This window comes from Ochotona curzoniae, unplaced genomic scaffold, assembly GCF_017591425.1.
Source record: "Ochotona curzoniae isolate NIBS_2020 unplaced genomic scaffold, NIBS_Ocur_1.0 contig_2754, whole genome shotgun sequence".
NCBI lineage: Eukaryota > Metazoa > Chordata > Mammalia > Lagomorpha > Ochotonidae > Ochotona > Ochotona curzoniae.
Window position 1 is genome coordinate 19712047 of NW_024465582.1, and position 6147 is coordinate 19718193.

The window sequence follows — 6147 nt, forward strand, 5'->3', positions numbered from 1 at the left end:
ACCTATCTTTGGCACTAATCATGACAAACAGTGAGTTAACCATAGTCTAAGGGCAAAAACTATAAGTATATATTTTCCTACTATAAGTGAATTCTATTTTGCATCTTCTTTCCTAATAAAGATAGGAAAAATGCATTTGCTAAAGCAATAGTCATGTATCATGAACCTGAGGACATATACTCATCCCAACAAAAGATATCTCAATATCTTGTCTAGAACAACAGCAACCATGAAGATGACTTGATTGATTTTTGATTTTGCAGTTACATGCTGCTAACAGAATTGATCTGGGTTGTACAAAGACAAAGCAACCAACAAAGTGGATATGTGATAGAAACCACCAATTCTGCATGCTTTAAATTTGGAAGGCCATAACTATTTTTACCTTCTTCTGGGAAATGATATTGATTTTTATACTATTTTGCAGTGGAGTAACAGCGTTAGAGAATTCTGCTTGTCCTTTTCCACTATAACGGCTCTTAACATATGATGGGAAGAATGGAGATGCATAACTAGAAGAGAGATGATAAATAATTGGTAGATAGATAGATAGATGGGTAGATAGACAGATAGATAGGTAGATAGATAAATTTATCTGCAAGGCAACCAGGCTGGAAAAGTAGGGAAGAGTTGCTGCAGCCATTCAGCTACTTACAGTCTACGGGCAGAATTCCCTCTTTGTTGGGACATAAATTTTTTTTTATATTGAAACATTTCAACCAACTAGATGAGATTCACCTCATCATTGAGGGTAATCTGTTTTACTCAAAAATCTATTGATATTAGTGCTAATTTCATCTACATGAGACCATCACAGCAACGTGCAGACAAGTGTGGATACACAGATGAGATTAACTAGTACACACTGTGTGTCCACCACATCACACCCATTTCTCGGGCCAGAGGACCCCTCCTTCCACGATGCACACCCATATTTCTGGTGTTTCTAGTAAACATTGTGCAGATAATCATCTTCTCTGGGCTTCTACGATTCATTCTAGCAGCTCTTGATATCATCTCCTGGGCACTTCCAAGTGTGTTAAGTCTCAAATTCCTAAAGGAAATTTTCATACCAGTCAACTCACTGTTTGGTGCTTCCTTCCGAATTCTGTTTTGGCCATACATTCCTGAATTCTGGGTGTGCATTTAATGTTCTGTGCTTCCTCGTGGATTCAGCTCTCTCCTGCCCTATATGTGTCCCAACATATAGGTAGCTAGGTCATATTATATTCTAACATTGGTTATTTATCTTACATCCAGAAGGTGTTCTGGGATACGTTTGTAAATTCAGAGAATTCATAAGGATCTAGAATTACAGTTTCCTAAGAATTTAGAATTCAATTTTCTTAGGAATATAGAATTAAGTCTTCCTAAGAATCTAGAATACATTTCCTAAGAATCTAGAATTAATTCTTCTAAATTCTTAATTTTAGCCACCAGCATTCCAAAGACTCCCACCCTGTGTCAGTTCTTTCTCAATCAAGGCCTTCATCTCGGCCGAGATAACGTGCGTTGAGAATTCAGTCCTCTCTAGGAACATGCCACTGTTAGGTTTAAGTACAAGACACAGTTCTGTTTCATCTTGGGATTTTCATTGTTGTTTTGTTTTTATTTTACCCTCAGTGTGCAAGAGATAAGAATCTATTACAAAAGAAACTTTCTGATTTTCACACTAATATTTTATTTTCGCATTAGCCACTCATCCTGTAATTTTGTTTTTCTTGAAAACATCAACTACCTCAACCAACAGCCATCCAACTCTGCTGTCTTCATCATCATTTCTCAGATACTTGGAACACTGCATGTATCCTGGAGCACCTTGTCCCTTTCCCTGACCTAATGGGCCCAGTTCAATATTGATGTAAATATTAAATTTTAAACTGTTTCCTTATACCAGCAGCTGTCGGCACTCACTTACAAATAGGGATAGCATTCTCATTTTTATAAAATGATAGGGTTCCAGTCTAAAATTTCACTGTAGTATTCACTTTCCTGAACTATCCTTGATACCACCTGTGGAAAGCTTGTTCCCTTGGAGACACAATGTTTCATATAAGGTCTAGATGAAAATAAACCTCACCTGCCATAGACCACTCTGACTGCACATAAGAAAATACACTGATACTTGATCAGTCTGGAATCACTGAGATTCCATTACCGTCATGCACATGCAACTTTGAACCAAAGCAAGGAGGGAGGAACAAAGCAAAACATGTGGAGTGCAGACTGTAGATTGGAGTATAAAGGTGTATTGCTCTTGCTTTACTATAGCCAAATATCTGAGGCAAGATAATGTAAATATATTTACGTTGGTTCCCAGTTCTAGAGCTTTCCAGTCTACTATAAGGCAGACCTCAGCAGTTCAACTTCTGGTAAGAACATTCTTCCTGGCTGAGTACTGAGATGGCACAGGGCATCACACAAAAAGATAGTGTGTGCATGTGTTTCTATGTCCATCTTTCCATGTAGTCTTCTGTAAATCCACCAGAGTTTAATCATGGCAGCTCTCCCCTACTGGCCTAGTCTAATCTAATTCAATCTCTTCACAAGCCCTTCTCCAACACACACCTCTAGGTAGCATACTTACGTAATACACCATACATTTAGTTTCTACCTTCTCAACCATTAACATATGTCTTTTGGACTTACAACTCTTGCATGAGTTGTGGACCCAAATCATATTCACAGCCCAGCAATAGCATAATCACGACAGATTTATTAATGGGTAGGGAAAAACACAAAAAGGTAGAAGGTAGAAAATCATTACAGAAAAAAAAAATCTTGATCATGCCCATACTTGTCCAAAAAACCAGACAAACACCATAGATAGTCTGACTGTAAATCAAAGTAAGAATTAGACAAGGTCACCAGAGCAAAAACCACCCCTCTTTTCCATACTTTCGATTCACTTTTTCTCTGGTAAATAGAAACATGGCTAAGTTTGGATTCTACTTTTAAATAAATTGCACTAACTTGAACTACACTTCATGAATACAAATATCCACAAAGAACTGGCCAATGCTTAATAGAAAAAAAAAGTCATGGGAGTTTGGTGACTTTTTTATCTTTCCCTAGGCACAGGGAAAGAAAACGTTTCTTTCACGCCATCAGAAGAGGCAGTTCTACATCAGTGTGGGCCACTGGTATTTCAAATCACACCTTAGTGCAAAGCAAGGACCAGAACATGAGATTACGATCAGGCAGGTGAGACGCTCATTTCAGTCGAAATATTTATGGGTAGTCAAAAAAGCTCAGTAACCAAGATACATAATGACTTTAAAAAACATAAATAAACGATACCATGATAAAAATATCAATGTTTTACATAAAAATGAAATCCAACCTTGTATTTATTCCCTTGTCAACTGCAATGTCAAGTTAGGCAAAAAGTCTCTTGCCCTGGTCATATGGGATAAGACTATCATATATATTTTTAAATGTACAGAAGGATAGAAAGCAATGATTGTTCAGAAAAAACCTTGAGAAGGATGCTATCAATGGAGGCGCATAGGTCAATAGACCCTGTGAACAGACTTCTCCAGAGAATCACTGCCAACTGTCTCTATGCCATGTCTCATTCCCACACCCATGTTAATGTCCACTTGGTCTCTAGATATTCCAAGATTGTCTGCAGAATTTCCACACTACTGTGCATTCCCGTTGGATGAGAAAACCCTACTCCAGTTCCATCATAATCCATGTATCTCTACAGCTTTTAGGCCTTAATAATAACCAAAGGCCCAGTAAACTTAGCTTAAGTGCTCCTAGGCTTTATCCCCAGTGTAATAGGACATGCTCTAAAGGAAATTAAGCCAACAGTGAGTTGATAGTTTTCTATTTTTCTGTATTTGAAAAAAAAATGAATGCAACATTTTTGTTTCTTTTTTTTTTAAATAAAAGGAACTCCGTGACATGGTCTCCTATTAATGGATTCCTTCCTGCCCTCCCTGTGCCTTAGATGTACCTAGAACAATTCAGACCAAACTGTTCTGTTTTGTGAAGTCCTTCCTAGTGCACATGACACAACAGGTTAAAACAGAACCCAGGTCTCTTTTGTGAAGTCCTTATTATACACATGACGCAATAAGTAAAAGCAGAATCCCATACCCAGGCTTTGTTTTCCATATCATTGTTCTATATGCTCATCAGTCAAGCCATCAAGCCTCACAGGCAATCAAGCTATCAAGTTCTTAGCAATCCTTCCAGGAGTAAGGCTGGCTTCAAGAAGGTATATTACCTAAGGTGGTAACTAAAAGAAATAATTTAATCCTTCACTTCTGTGCCTGTGGAACACTGTGTCTTAAAAATGAAAACAAACCACAGGGTTCCCACAGAGCAGCAAGCATTGCCACAGAAGCAAATGCGCACACACACACACCCCACCTGCACAGATGGTCTTCAGCATCTCCCAGCTCTTGCTCCAAACAACACAGTTTAATCACCACCGACACCATTTGATTGAGCCACAATCCCTATCCTCCAAATCTAAAAGGACTTTTAAAGTGCTGTGTTCAGGAAACTAGATGTATCATTCATAAATTCATGTTGAAATGGACTTTAAGTTGTTGCTTACCTCCTGCATCTTTTTGAGTGAATTTCTTTTTCAGTTCCATCATTGAAACACATGTTTTAATAATTTAACAATTCTGAACATTTGTTTACAAAGGTGTATGTGTGTACATGTGTACGCCTCGGTGTATTTTTGTGTGTTTGTCTTCTGAGTAACTAATGCATTTACAGAGGTCAAAATTCAAAAAACACAAAAATGGTTCACAATGACGTTTCCCTTCCGCCCTGTTCAGTAATCCCATGTATCTTCATTCTATGTCCTTCCAAAAGAGCTAACACTGCTTAAGTTTTAAATATATTTAGAATAGTAGGTTATCCCTCTTATATCTTTTGTAATGTTAACACAGAAATACATACTATACCATTTGTCACATTATTCTAAATACTTGTTCAAAAAACTTGGAAATCTTTCATAGTAATACATACAGAATTCCATAAAACTTTTTTTTTCATAACTTCATTTCTCATTTTCAACTGAAAATTAAGTAACAATGGAAAAACTAGACTGTTGTGGAGAAAATGGCCCTGTACAAATAAGCAGGAATCTGCAATACTAAATAAAAAATGGACTTCCAATGAAACTGTTAAATACATGGCAAAGGGATGCTGGACTTTCTGCCATTGTCTATACCTACAATGTCATGGTACACATTTCTGTTCACTAGAAGCCTTCCCTGCTAGGCATCTGTTACTGTAGCAAAATATGTTAGTGCCTGGGCTTTTCTCAGGGTTCAGGGTCTCTGAGTCTTTAACTCTTCAACCTGAGTTCCAAATGAAGAAACTACAACAACCAGGCGGCAAGCAACCACTGCTGCTCTAACTCAGGCATGCAGCCCACAGCCTATGTGAAGAAAAAAAAGAAGCAGCAGCAGCCGATTTCTGTACTGAAGTTTACCCAGAAGAAAACCCCATGGAATCAATGAGGAAACCTTGGCAGAGGACTACGGCAGGACATCTGTGCCATCATGTTTCCTCAGTGGAACAAGCACGTTACATTTCCGTTAAGGACTCTACTGAAGGAAATTTGGTTGTGGGAGGTCACAGGCACAAGAAAAAACAAGGGCCTTTTATTTTGTATGTTCCTGCCCACTCCAGGAGGCAGGCAGGATGCCCCCAGGGGTACGGAGCCCTGGATGGACCTCCTTGCTCTGAATTTCAACCTGGTACAGTCCATGGGGAATAAACAAGTGGTCTCTCTGTATACTGATGGCTCCCCAGGGCACTGGAGGCTAGGGGCGGGTCTGCCCCGCCCCCACAGGAGGAGGGGCCACAGGAGCCGGTTACGTCACCTACCTGGCGGGATTCCAGTTGACCAATGGCACACCTGAATGGACATTCCTTGCATAGTTGGGACACGAACAGCCCCTTTGCCCTCCCACGTGTGTAGATGGGTATAAAACTCCCAGACACGTATCTCAGACGCCCTTTTCGCTTCCCTCTTCCTTCCCCTCTGCGCGAATGGGGCCCAGGAGCGGATTTTCCAATAAAGCTTCCATCTCAACTCTGAACAACTTGCCGATATTATTTCACCAAGCAGGCGGTCGGTCGGTGGACATTATCTAACATATACCTGTCTCT